At 45.4% G+C, this 14,508-nt stretch overlaps 1 protein-coding gene across 10 annotated transcripts in view; it reads right to left on the reverse strand.

The window, feature by feature from the left end:
* Positions 1-14,508, reverse strand: part of NUBPL (nucleotide binding protein like) — a 256,910-nt gene that overhangs the window by 210,802 nt on the left and 31,600 nt on the right. For 4 of the 10 annotated variants that reach the window (XM_025202461.1, XM_025202458.1, XM_025202459.1 and 1 more), the window contains 2 exons: positions 13,199-13,276; positions 11,642-11,812 (listed from right to left, as the gene is read on the reverse strand). The exons of 3 other annotated variants lie outside the window; for them this stretch is intronic. The gene's annotated coding sequence lies outside the window, so the exon portion shown is untranslated. The remainder of the gene's footprint in view (positions 1-11,641; positions 11,813-13,198; positions 13,277-14,508) is intronic. 3 more of the 10 variants (XM_025202463.1, XM_025202462.1, XM_025202465.1) reach the window with 1 other exon arrangement.

Below are 14,508 nucleotides of genomic sequence, written 5' to 3' on the forward strand. Positions count from 1 at the left end.
CGGGCAACCGCCATCGCCGCCGCCTCCCGCTGCCGGCGCCTGGCGATGGCGCAGCTAAACCCCGCCCCGGCCTGGGGGAGCGCCCGGGCGACAGCGGGGAAGGCGTCGTCCGGCCCCGGCGGACTTGGGCTGGGCTGTGCGGGATCCTCAACCTGGCGGGGCCTCGAGAGCCCGCGGGGCGGCAGTGCGCAAGTCCCGCTCGCCGCGTGCGGGCAGAGGCCCGGCCCGGCCCCGGCAGCACAAGGCGAAACTGAGCCGCCTTTACCCCGGGCCCAGCCCGACAAGACTGAGAGCCGCAGTGCCGGACCGCGGTGAAGAAGAGCACGGCCCCGCCGCGCTAAGGGGTCTCACGCAGCTGCGAATTAATGGGGGGGGGTGTGGGTGCTGGGGACTGCCCCCCCCGTAAGACTTGAAAATCATAACAGGGGTCTCCGGTGGGATTGCTTCTCTCCACGTAGGTAGATTTTTTTCTTTTGCTGACCCTCCTCAAGAGTCCAAGTGTAATTTGAACCCTGGTCTCAAGTAGGGTGGCCATCATAGAGGACAGTCCCGTTGTCCTCTGTCCTCTATTGATACGAAACCTGACGCCTTTATGTCCTCTGTTTCCCTTCAAGATAAAATATATCTGGAAGAGAAAAATAGAGGACATAAAGGCATCAGGTTTCGTATCAACAGAGGACAGAGTAGCAGAAAACAGGAATGTGATGGCCCCCCTAGACCTCACTTGATCCCCCTGCACTGATATATGAGGTTGTGAGTGCGCCAGAATGCAGGGCTCGGGCCCAAGCGTGCAGCTGCAGTCAGGAGGGGCGCAGGGCACCCCAGGAGCATCTGCTTCTCCACCCATCAGCATGGAGCCTATCCTCTATCCTAGATCCCCTCCAGACCGCCTCTGTACTTGCAGTGGGCTCCTGCCCCAGGTCATTCTCACTCTGTTGTGATACAGAATAAGGATAAAAATTTGACCCATATTTCAAGGGGCAACCTCCCTTTTGATACTCAATGCTTGTTCTACTTAGAAAACTAGTAGCCAGTGTTGCTTCGGAATAGTTAATGTGAACAAAACTTAGGACGTGCTGCAGGCAATGTCTGCTTGGTTTTTTGTTTTGTTTTTTTTCATTAGGAAGAAGATCTGTATGAAAGAGACATCATCCTGTAGCAGCTGCAGTTGAGTTTCCTGCTTTATCCTTTGTAACCTCTGGAGGAGTTAGGACATATTAGACTAGGTAGAAAAAGGATTTTACTGTTATGGCAATTCCTGTGTCCTAGCATAAAGTGGTATAAGTTTGTAGTCATGTTGGTCTAATGACATAGGCTGACAAGGTTCTTTGGGTAAACTCGATATCTTTTATTAGACCAACTAAAATAGTTGGAAAAATTATCTGCAAGCTTTCAGGTACAAACAGCTCTCATCAGGCTGAGGAAATGTCTCCAGTTGGTTTGTGCTCTTCCTGGATGGAACAGAATCCAGGAAGAGCAGAGATGAACTGCAGATGCTTCCTCAGCCTGACAAAGGGTGTTTGTACCCAAAAGCTTGCAAAGAAGAATTTTTCTCAACTATTTAGTTGGTCTAATAAAAGATACCGGATTTATCCACAATCTGTGAAAGATTATTGGATGGTGACATCCCTTAATAAATTGGGCACATATCTTTCTTGGAGATGCTCTTTATTGCCGTAAAAGGCAGGTTAATCACAAGATACCGGGAATCATGAAAGACCTATGGGACGCCCATATTTCCACAACGTGGAATCATAGAGGATACACAGCAGTATAGCAAACTTGACAAGGGGCTCTATGGTCTGGAAAGATTAAGAACCTCCCTTTTAAGTAATGCCACCAAAATTAACGTGTGATTTTACTGCTATTCTTGAAAGGCTTAATAAAAACCGCAAATCTCTATAAAATTCCACTCCTGGTTTTTCAATAGCTCTATCAAGTGGGACAACACAATGTTTCATTTTCATGCAAATTAATAAAGGTTTCCTTTAAGGACGTACAGGAAAATGTTTCAAAGACTCTAAATTTGTAGTCAAATTTGATACAACCATGATTGCAATATAATTGATTTTTTTGGATTAAATTAGATGTCTTATTCTTCTCCCCACCCTATTCAATTAAGGGCATCCTCCTGTGTCTAGAACAACTCACTGCCAAATGGATTACTAAATTGTTGAGTTGATTTATGCTGTATAGGAAATAAGCAACTAAAAAGAGTGTATCATTCTATAAAGATTACATGAACTTTCAAGGCTGATAGAGTCCAATGTTTCTGTTGTAATGTCTTAACCTCTACGTAGCTATATATAGTCCTAATAAGATAATTAACTGGTAACATAGGCCCAGCCCTGAAAACTTTCACTCGTATGAATAAGTCAATTGAGCCATAATTTAAATTGAAATCACTTTAAAAAGGGTCATATAAAACTTAGCGGCCCCTCCCCCACCCCATAACCGGCGCCCTGCGCTGCAGTCAGTCTCAGCCCGCCTGGGGCTGCCTGTGCCTGCTCAGAACAGCCCTGCACAGGCTGCAAGCAGCCGCAGCAGGGAGCGTGGGCCACAGGGTGGGCAAGGGGCCACTTTTCTCCACACTCCTTCCCTGCCCTTCCTCCCCACCCCCCTTACCTGAGGTTCTGACGCGGTCCCAGGCCAGAAGCCCTAGCAAGGGCAAGGCCAGGCGGGCCCTTGCGGAAGCCCAGCAGGCTTCCCCTGGGTCCTACTGCCCCTGGTTCCTGTCATTTTTTACAGGAACCAAAGACAGAGAAATATTAATTGTCTAAATTTTTTAGGGGCCCCACGGGTTGGATACAATGGCCTTGCAGGCCGAATCCAGCCTGCAGGCTGTATTTTGCCCACCCCTGCCATAAACTCAAATCACCTTTGTTTTGAAAAGTAAATATTTGCAGGGGCAATCACTAAAGCATTTAGATCAGCACAGTAGCCATCACAGGGCACAAGGAAATGCAATCTGAAGTAGGCAGGTTGTCAGACCATTTAGACCAGGTCAAATATTGGACAATATGACTGATGTTGTATAAGAATGAACTACTAATAATCTAAACTATGAAAAAAATTGAATTGGGGTTTTTTGCTATATATATTAAAGTATATTAAACAGTGTTGTGCTTATCTAAGAAGTAGTTCTGGGAAGCACTGTGCTTCAGTCAGGAGCTATGTCTTTTGGAGTTCCTAGGAAGTGAAGACCCTGCAGCAGTTCCCAACAGGGTGCCCATGGGCACCATGGATAAAACTTCAAAATAATACAAAGTAAAAGGAAGCTGCATTTTGAAGTTGTGGATCTAATGCAATTTTAAGTAATGGATGAGATGATTGGATTGATCTAAATTCTAAACTTTAATATTCGTATTGGCGCCCACTGCTTTTAAATTCAAATGTGCACATAACCATTGGGAACCCCTGCCCTAGGGGATTCTCTCTTAGAGAATAAGTTGTCTGTGCCTACCCATCTGTGTCTAGTCTATTGTATTGGCCAGTAGGAAGGACGTGTTGTACTATTGTTTTCCCTTTGTTCCTTACTGCCTTGAACTGTGTCAGTTCTTATGCTCAGGAGAAAACAAGAATTATGGTTGTATCTGGCTGGTTGTGTGTACAGGGAAGGTTTAGTTTAGATCTGATACCTTAATTTCATTTCATTTTTGATGAGTGGCATTAGAAAACATGCATAGTGAATGTGAATGGGTATGATGCACATGTGAAACCATTGCTTTAACACCTCTCTATCTTAATTGCTAATTACCCAATGACTGCTAAAATTAATCAACAATGAGACATGCATACAGACAAAGAGACTGTAACAAGAAAATATTCCTCAGCACATTTTTTGCCAATTAATAAAACAGCTACGTAATTTTGGCATATTATATCACTATTCCTCTAATTTATTTCATTCAATAGAATGTCTCATTTTAAATATTTGTCTACTTTGCTAAGATATCAACTGTTATTGGCTTCAGCCAACAGAGAAATTTTGTCCAATGTATCTTTGCATAATATATACTATGGTTTCAAATATCTATGAAGAACAAAGAGATGTTTCCTTCTAATTTAATTCACAGATTTATTTTATTTGAAAAGCAAACATTTTGCTTGTAATGCACTGCTATACTCTGAATAACAGCATATTAACAGGCACAGTACACATAAAACAGAAAATGTAATGATATATTTCTTTTTCTTAGTCTCTCCTGCCAATACCCTGAGTAAAGAAAAGCATATAGAAATTGTTACATGTAATTTAACAGCTGGGACATTTTGCCACACCCTAATGTAAGGGCAGAAGACTTAAATTTCTTCTTAAGAGTCATGCCTTGCAAAATAAGTTTGCACTGCTCCCGTATTTTGAACCCAAATTAGTTTATGGTTTCTAATTTATTCTTGAGATCTAGGCTCCCCTTATTCATTATAGTTCTCATCAAGCATAAATAGCTGGGAAACTTAATTGAAGTTATAGGCAGAGATTACTGAAAATCAGTCATTAAGTCTCTCAACTTAATATAGCCTATTTTTGCAATAAATGCATCCAGGGCCAGATGCTAATTTTACGGGGGGGGGTTTCAGTCATATGTGACCTCCTCTGGTATGGCAAATGAAGAGATTTGTTTTGCTGAAAATGTCCTTAAATAACAGGGCCACATACTTTCCTTAGCAATTTACAAAACATTAAAATACTGTTTTCAGAAATGGGACTAACCCTCGTCAGGGAAGAGGTTTCCATATTTTATAAAAGGACTGAGGTTTTAGTTTTCATAAAACATTTTTCTTTTCTTTTCCAGATGATTTGGTTTCATTATTATACTAATAGTGGTTTTTTTATTTTCAATTATTATTGTGTCCAAGTATTACAGGGTGCATCTGCATGTGTGCTTTACAGCAGAGTTGACTAATTAGCTCCACAGTACCACCTTACGGTGGAGTAATAAAGTGCAACAAAATGCACATGTCGACAGAGACGGGCTGGCTGGGGCACGAATGTGCTAAAGTGCGAGGGCTGCCTCCTGCACAGCTGCACACTTCAGCGCTTATGCCCCAGCCAGCCCTCCACTACCCAACACTGCCACCTGGAGCCTGGGGCTGACCCCCCAAGCATGCTGCTAGCCCAGGGCTGCCCTGCCCAAACTGCTGCTGTCCTGGGCGCACATGTAAGACACTGCACCCAGGAGCAGCAAACCGCAGTTTGAACTCCAGAGTGTAATGCATCATGTTCATTTCATGTGTAAATGCACCCATAGGCTGTTTGTAGAAGTGCTCACTGTTTTATAAACCATGTTAACCAGGGCGGTTTGATTTAAATCAAGGCAATTTAAATCAAGTTTCCCACTGATACTTCTTCACATATTTCTTAAACAGTGGTGCAAATCTTATCACTAAAACATGTTAATTTACCACTCAGTGCAGCATTGTCCAGCATCTGTCCTTAAACTTTTTTTAATTTTCAAATTGTATTAACTCTAACAGACAAGTCATCACAACACTAAACATATGCTGTCCTTAAAACTTCTACAACTATATCTCATCTTCCCTACTCCCACTGCCATTTCTATTCATAAACTGAAACAGAAGTATGAGTTTTCCTGTTTTTTCCAACTCCCAGTCGATTTCTTATCTTTGACTGAATAATACCAAACAATGAAAATATTCTCTCTGTGCCTGCAGAGGAAGCTACTGCTGTGAAAAGTTGGCTTAGCAACTGAAGGAACTCTGTTTCAAGGTGCCTGGCTAATGACCCAGGGGAGGCACAGCCAGGCCCCAGGTCAATGAGGACCTAGTCAGGGAACTTCTGTGAGGATCTCCATCCCAGAGTGCTGAGGGAATTGGCAGAGGTCATTGCAGGACCCCTGGCACAGCTTTACGAGCACTCGTGTTGTTCTGGCGAGGTGCCAGAGGACTGGAAAAGGGCCAATGTAGTCCCCATTTTCAAAAAAGGGAGGAAAGGGGACCCAGGAAGCTATAGGCCCATTAGTCTTACTTCAGTCCTGGGGAAGCGCTTTGAGAAAATTATCCAGGAGCATATCTGCAAGGGACCAGCAGGGGAGATTATGCTTAGGGGCAATAAACATGGTTCACTAGAGGCAGGTCCTGTCAGACCAACCTGGTTGCCTTCTATGACCAGGTCACAAAAGCCTTGGATGCAGGTGTTGCAGTGGACATAGTCTTTCTGGACTTTAGGAAGGCCTTCGACACTGTCTCCCACCGCATTCTCATTAAAAAATTAAGCGACTGTGGTGTCGACACCTACACAGTCAGATGGGTCGCAAATTGGCTGGAGGGCCACACCCAGAGAGTGGTGGTGGAAAGGTCATTTTCGACCTGGGGAGATGTGGGCAGTGGAGTTCCCCCTGGGCTCGGTCCTTGGGCCCGCACTGTTCAACATCTTCATCAGTGCTTTGGACAAGGGGGTGAAAAGCACCTTGTTCAAATTCGTGGATCACACTAAGATGTGGGGAGAAGTGGGCACGCTAGAAGAGAGGGACAGGCTACAACTAGATCTGGACAGGTTACAGAGGTGGGCAGATGAGAATAGGATGGGTTTCAATACTGACAAGTGCAAGGTGTTGCACCTGGGGAGGAAGAGCCAGCAGCATACCTACAGGCTGGGGAACTCCCTTCTCGTCAGCACAGAGGTAGAAAAGATCTTGGAGTCACTATTGATTCCAAGATGAACGTGGGCCACCAATGTGGGGACACAGTCAGGAAGGCTAACCGCACCTTGTCATGCATCCACAGATGCATCACGAGCAGATTCAAGGTGATCCTCCCCCTCTATGCAACACTGGTTAGGCTGCAGTTGGAGTACTGCGTCTAGTTCTGGGCACCGCACTTCAGGAGGGATGTGGCCATCATCAGGAAGGATGTGGCCACTCGCATGATCAGGGGGCAGCAGGGCAGGCCCTACAAAGAGAGGCTACAGGACCTGAACCTGTTCAGTCTCCACAAAAGAAGGCTGAGAGGGGATCTGGTGGCCGTCTATAAACTTGCCAAGGGGGACCAGCAGGCAATGGGAGAGTCCCTGTTCCTCCGTGCACTACCAGGAGTAACAAGGAATAATGGCCATAAGTTGACTGAGAGTAGATTCAGGCTAGATATCAGGAAGCACTACTTCACTGTCAGGGCAGCTAGGAGCTGGAACCGACTTCCAAGGGAAGTGGTGCTCGCTTGTACACTGGGGGTCTTCAAAAGGAGGCTAGATAATCACCTCGACAGGATCGTTTGACCCCACTATTCTTTCCTGCCCATGGCAGGGGGTCGGACTTGGTGATCTGCTTAGGTCCCTTCCAACCCTACCAACTATGAAACTATAAAAGGCATAGAGAGAGTCTTGAAGAATGATGCATTGCAAAGTGAATAATTTAAATTACTAACCAGTTGATCCACATTGTTCTTCAGACATATCCACATCTTCATCCACACCATTTTCTCCCAATAAGCAGTTTTTATTATGATATTTCATTCTTGCAATGTCTGCAAGAATGTATCTCCTTCTTGCACTGCTTACACTTGACACGTTTTCCTCTTTTACCCAGGGAAAGAATTTCTTCAAAATATTCCCAGATAGGGTCTGTCCTATGCCCAGAAGCCATGACAGTTTTTCTGTGGCAAAAGTCAGGGAATATAGGAAGCTGTGTGTGTACTACTGAATAACGTCTTCCCTTTTTCTTTCCAGTCCACTCCACTGTTCCTTTCTACTCTGCCTCCGTCCTTTCCTATATTATATCTCTGTCTTTAAGACAGTGTCTTAACTAACTCCTCTGTCTTGCTTGGCCCAGCTCCACCATCACATAAGCAGAGAACAACAATCCTATCCAGCCTGTGTCTTTGCACATGTGACTTTAGTCCGCTGAGAAACAGAAAATGAAAGCCCAGAACTTTCAAGAAGCAAGACCTGGTAGTTAGGCTGGATAGACAGATTAGAGCCATTTTCATGAGATGAAAAACTGAAATGAACACCCATGTTTGATTGGTAGGTAACTCGATGTGTGTGTGTGTGTGTGTGTGTGTGTGTGTGACAGAGCCATTCATTCATTTTTATGAGTGTAAGTGTAGGTTTAGTATGTTTGTGATGAGATTTAATTGTAACTTATTTTTAAATGCAAGAGAAATTTAGTATTTTATGGATGATTGTTTTTAAAAAAATCCAATTTAAATTTAAAAAATCCAATTTTTAATTAAAAAAAAAAAGATTTTATCCACCCTGATGTTAACTAATTCGCATCATGCAGTTTGAATAAAATTTCAATTCAAATTAAGGGTTAATAGACAATCAAACCAAACACTATGCCTAAGAAGGCACATAGTATATCAACATTTAAAGAAACGGTACCATATAAAATGGCTAATGTACAATACATCACAGCCATGAAGTTGCACAGGAAGTTTAGCTTTGATTATGGGCCTTAAATAGATAACAAGAATTTGGGGCATCACATTATCTTGCTTTATCATGCTGGTGTAGCCTCTGAAGCACATGGCCACCTAGAAGTTAAACAACTATGACATACTCCACACCATCCCAGAAGCTGTGTTGGAAACTGTGGATGTAAGCTAGGGGAGATGATACATATGTTTTGTACTGAATAACCATTTTAAAAATCTGGGCTAGAAACAAAATTGCTTTTCACATGCACACATACATTTTTATAAAGAAAATCTAAATGACTTTCATAAGGACAGGCATATTTTGTCCATATTTTGCAAATTAAGAAACTAAGACATTGATGTCAAGCATCTGTATGGATATTGGTGTTGGAAGAGGGGAGATCAGATAGGTAAAAGCAACCAGTATCGAAAGCTAAGTATCTGACTGCCACACTATACTAGTTCTCCTCACTAAATCAACAAGATAAAAGTGGTTTAAACACACAAATAGTTCTGTGTATCCAAGACGGTCATGCTGATTCATGTTCTAAACCAGTGGTGCTCAACCTCTGGCTCATAGAGCCATGTCATCCAGCCCCACAGATCCAGAAGTTTGGCAGCAGGAGAGTGATGGCAATTAATGCTACCAGCACTCCCCTGCCTAAGCCCCATGGGCCAGATGACAAGGCCCTGCATGCTGAAACAGGTTGGTCTCTCAGGCTGGGGCCATAGACATTGGAAGGCTGGGGCTAACAGGGTTTAGCCCTCCAAACACGGGGCAGCAGTGGCAGCACAGAGGGCCACGGGGCAGCCCAGGTGCAGGCTCTGGGTGGCTGCAGCAGAGGGGACACAGACACAAAATGCAGCCACTGCCTGCAGCAGCCCAGCAGCATGTAGAGCACTGCCCACCACAGAAAATAAGACTGTCGAAGGGAAGGGATGTAGGGGGACAGATCAAGGCCCCCATGGTGAGGGAGGGAGTGAGGCAGGGGCAGAAGTGAATGGGGCCCCAGGGCGGATTGTGAGATGATTGGAGCCCAGGCAGGGCAGCAGACCTAATCTGGCACTTGCAGGGTCAGAGCTGGGGTGGCAGGCCCAATTCGGAGCCTGTGGAGCCGTGGCCTGATCTAGTGAATGGTACAGAGGCTACGCATTAAATCACACCTGTGCCCCAACCCTGCATCATATCAGACCCACGAACTGATCCCATGTACCAGATCCAGCCTACACAGCGACCCAGCATCTCTTATCTAGCTGTTATCCTGGAAAGATTGGGTACCCCTGTTCTAAAACATTGCAGTTTTGCTTGGAGGTCACATTAGCATTGTTCTAAAGGTATCTTCAAGATTCCTCTACCAGTTTCCAGCACAGCTTCTGGGATGTTTCAGAAGTGCACTGGTATATGGTGAAGTACGTCATGGTTGTTTAACTTCTAGGTGGCCAGGAGCCACATGCCACAGAGGTTACACCAGCACAAGCCATGGGCTGCCTTGGCACCCTTGCCACTCCTGTTGCACTGTGTGCATGGGTGCTCCTCAGTTTCCCAACTGTAGGCTCCCATATTGCACCTTAGGCTGCTCCACACTATGTCACCCCTACCCACTGGAGCAGAAGCAGGAAATGGAGGCCTCAGGAGGAAGAGGGAGCCCAGTGGGGAAGCTGCAGCTAGAGCAGTTTCTAAAAGCAGTGGCTGGGTGGGAGCCTGGGGATTGCATATTAACTCCTCACAGCCCACATGCAGCCCACAGATTGCGAGTTGGACAGCCCTCAAGTATATAAAGCATTTGTGCTAGTATGCCAGAAACAACCTCTGCTCATACTGATTCTAAAATAGTGCAGACTGAAGCAGTGTGGGCTGAAAGCAGATCTAATCCAAGTAGTATTTGGGATGCATGTACATTGCTCAAAGCATTATTGTTTGAAGATATGAGGAGTTCTACAAATGTGATAGGAGAATCAGATGCTAAAAATTCTCTACTGGTGCCAAGGCCAGAGGAAAAGAAAAATGACTTTTCCAGGATCATACACAGAGCAGCAGGCAGAACTAGGAATACTGTCTAGAACAATGATTTTTAACTAGGGTGCTGTGAGATCCTTTTAAGGGTGTCATGCAATATTAATACTGGTGTGTGTTCAAACACTTACGTGTAGTCATAAGATAAACCTAGAGATCTCAAATAGGAATCTGTAGTGTCAAAAATATTCTGACCTGTTGTGGTGTTTGTTGAGTTCTTTGCAACAGAGGAATTACTTACATTTCCATAGTCAAAAAATAAGTGAAAGATAAGAGTTGACATATTCTGGGGGGTACCTAGAGTCTAATGAGGGGTACCTTGAGTCTGAAAAGTTTGAGAATGACTTGCATAAAATATATCCCAATGCCTTATGATAACATAATCATTATTACTATTATTCTCTATAATAATAGTGCACATGTGCCACCGAGAGGGCGGGCAGTAATTGGCTGCATGAGCCCAGGCTGCACAGGCCCAAGCTTGAGCTGCTGCCAGGGAAGTTTGTGATGGCAGCGAACATGCCCCAGCCACCCAAACAGCGGTGTGTCTCCATGCCTCTCTCTGTCTGAGGGCCAAAGGTGGGGTTACGGTGGCAGCACCCACCTCTACCACCCATCCCCAACACCTCCTAGAAAAGCAGGAAGGGAGAGGGAGGTGGCAGGCAGGGCAGGGGGAGATGAGGAGCGGGTCACGGTGGCAGCTGTTGTTGGGGCTGGGTGGCGGGGAGGGGAGTGGGAAGGAGGCCCCAACAACGGCCAGCAGGGAGGGGGAAGTGGCAGGGGGGGGGGGGGGGGAACGGGGGCCCTGGGGAGTGGGGAGACAGAGGTGGAGGGTCATGGTGGCAGCTGTTGTTGGGGGCTGGGTGGCAGGGAAGGAAGGAAGGGAGGGAAGAGGGGAGGGGAGGGGAGGAGGGGTCACGGTGGTGGTGCTCCCCCCCCTCCCCCGCTGCCCAGCCCCAACAACAGCTGGCAGGGAGGGGGAAGCAACAGGGAGGAAGGAAGGGGAGTGGGGAGGGGAGGGAAAATGGAGGGAAGCCCCACTGCAAGGCAGAGGTGGGTGGTGGGAGGGAGCCTCCGCACTAGAGGCTGGAGGAGGAGGCAGCAGAGGCAGAGGAAGTCTTTACAAGAACGGCCCCGAAGGGTGAGCAGGAGGTGAGAGGGGGCCATGTAAACACTCCCTGAAATTGTTTGTTCTTGATGGGCAATTAGCTAGTATTTATTTTAAAATAAAGACACACTGGTATTGACTCTTACTTATGTTAAGATCATTTAACACTGAATGGAAGGTTTCTTCTGCCCATGTCATCACAGTGTCTCACCAGTTCTGATCCAAGGCCCTTAGGGTTGTTGGTTGTAGCTGTGTTGGTCTAAGAACATAGGGTAGATTTGATAATTTTTATTAGACCAACTAAATGATCCAAGGACCTAGCATAAGGAACAGAGAGGAGATGTCAGTAATCACATATCTAACTGTATCAAGTACAGTTTGCTTTTAATTTTGTTATTCTGTAACTAGTTCCCAGCAAATAGTACTGGAAAACCATTGGAGTATTGTGACAGGGAAACTTCCAAGGCCCAGTGCTCACACCGGTCCACTTCCTGTCTATGGGCAAACCAGCTGCCTATTTTTCTGCCACGCCTTGTTGTAAAGTAATTGGGATGTTAACAAGGTGGGAGGCTGCACTTTGAGCATCCATCTGTGATGGGTGATACATACATGGTCAAACCTCCCCTTACACGTGTCCCACGCCTCGCAGATGTCACACCATGTATTACCTTTCCAGTTCAAGGCTGGGCCAAACTAGGCACACAGTTGGGTCTCTCACACGCTGCCCTCATGGGCCACACACACACCGCCCCACACATCTCACTGAGGCCTCATACACTCTTCCTTCTCTCACAGGGCCTCTATTATACTGCCCTAACCAAGGCCACATTCATACTGCCCTGCTCCCTTGAGTGACCCCATAGGGCCATCAGGCTTCACCCTTCACACCTCAGCCAGCCCTGATGCAGCCTTTTGGGCATCTCCCATGGCCCTCATCTGAACAGGACTGGGCGATTATTCAATTATAGGCCTACTTCACTCCTGGCCCCACTATGCCCCTCTCTCGGACTTCTACTCTGCCCCTGCACTGGGGCCCAGGGTCTTTCACCCCTACAGGCTCAGGTGCTTTTCCTATTAAGCATGCCTGGTCTCCACTCCACACTCTCCACAGGGCCCAGGGTCTTATACCCCATGGGCCCAGGTGCTCCTCTCTTGAGTATGCCTGGCCCACCTCCAGGGTCCAATACCCCATAGGGCTCAGGGGCTTCTATTAAGCGTGCCTGGTCTCACTCTACTCACATTACCCACCCAAAGATAGGGGCTGGGGTTTAGGCAGCCCTACCTGCCTTTTACCGGGGAGGTTCTTGGTTCTGGCATATAAGTGTTACTGTCCCACCACAGGCAGTCCCTCCAGGCCTCCCTACCCCAGCAGGGTGCAGTTTTTAGTCATGCCCAGGACCATGAGATTTCCTCCTTCCCTATAGCCTCACCCTTACCTCCAAGATGTCCCTGGAGCAGGAGCTCTGCTGGGTGATGTTGCTCCCAGGACAGCTGGTTGCAAACTGCTGTCACAGCCCAGAGAGCAGGACTCTAAAATGGCCACCCTAATCAGCCACCTGCCGGCTACCTGCTCCAGCCCTTAAAGTGACAGAGCACTCAAGCTGCTCTGTCACAAGCATAGATCTTCTGACAGGAATGAAAAAAGGATTTTGTCACTGAAATATACATTTCACATTGCAAATAGCACCAAGAAGAAAGTGTACCTTTGCATCTCTAAAATGACTCTTCCATTCACAGAAGAGTAAAATGAAGATGTACAACAGCCTTTGTCAGAAGAAAGCCTATAAAATATGCAATAATTATTTTAACTTGACATAGTTATTTTATTGGTTGGCAAAAAATATGCCGGAGAATACTTTTTATTATAGTCTGTGCGCCTGCATGCATATGTATCATTGTTTATATCTGATTAACTTCAGCAATCATGGCATAATTAGAATTTAAAAGATAAAGATGTTAAAGCAATAGAATTTTAATTGTTCCATACATGCATATACCTATTCACATATAATTTGCATATTTATAATGCCGCTCATCAAAAATGTGATACTTAGTTTAGCATTTGACACTAGGGCTTTTACTGTCTCATTTCCTCCCCTATCATCCACATATATCTTCTCTACCAGTCAAGCCATTCTGCTAAAATGTCCATATATTAATTCAAAAGATATCACTTTCTCTTTTATACACTTGAAATTCTCTCCCTTTAGTAGTTAGACCTCACTTTATGAGATATTTTCCAGATATGGCAAGCAATACCTTAAAAGAACAATTTAAATTGCATTCTCCTTTTTAACTTTAAAAAATAAATATTCTAGCTCCATTTCTCTTCATATTCTAGGATACTTCAAGTGAGGCATTTCCATTATAGAAAGGATGGTTTTAATGCCATTGTATACTGAAAAGTCTCATCTAGAATACTATGTACAGTTCTGGTCACATATTCAAAAATGAATAATTTAAGTCATAATGGGCTCAGAGAAGGAATACTGGGATGATTGGGGGATTGGAAAGCCTATCAGTTAAGAAACTAAAAGGACCTAGTTCATCTAGCCTAGCGAAACAAAGGCTGAAGGAATGAAATAAACTGGGGGACAAGGAAAATACCAGGTTAGGAGAAGAGCTTCATAAGTTACAGGACAATGAGGGTGCAAGCAAAAATAGGTACTAACTTACCAGGACAGAATTAAGTTTGGAAATCAGAAGACAATTAGCCATCTGAGGTGTTACATACCGGAACAGACATATAATATGAGTAAATGGGGGTGTGATGACTACAGTGGGGCCCAAGAGGCCACTGTGATGCCACCCCTACCCCAGAGCTCTCTCTGTCTGGTCTAGCTTTGCTCACATCTCCCCGGGTTGCAACCCATTCGTTTTCCTGACACACCTTCCTGCTACAGAGAAATAGTGAAAGGAAGCTGCCTTGCTGGGGTGAGTGAGCCTTTAATTCTCTCTATTTTTCTTATGGCTGTCAGTGTTTATGTCCTCAGTCCTGGTCAGCCTCAAGGGT

Source organism: Alligator sinensis, unplaced genomic scaffold, assembly GCF_000455745.1.
Source record: "Alligator sinensis unplaced genomic scaffold, ASM45574v1 scaffold720_1, whole genome shotgun sequence".
Taxonomy (NCBI): domain Eukaryota; kingdom Metazoa; phylum Chordata; order Crocodylia; family Alligatoridae; genus Alligator; species Alligator sinensis.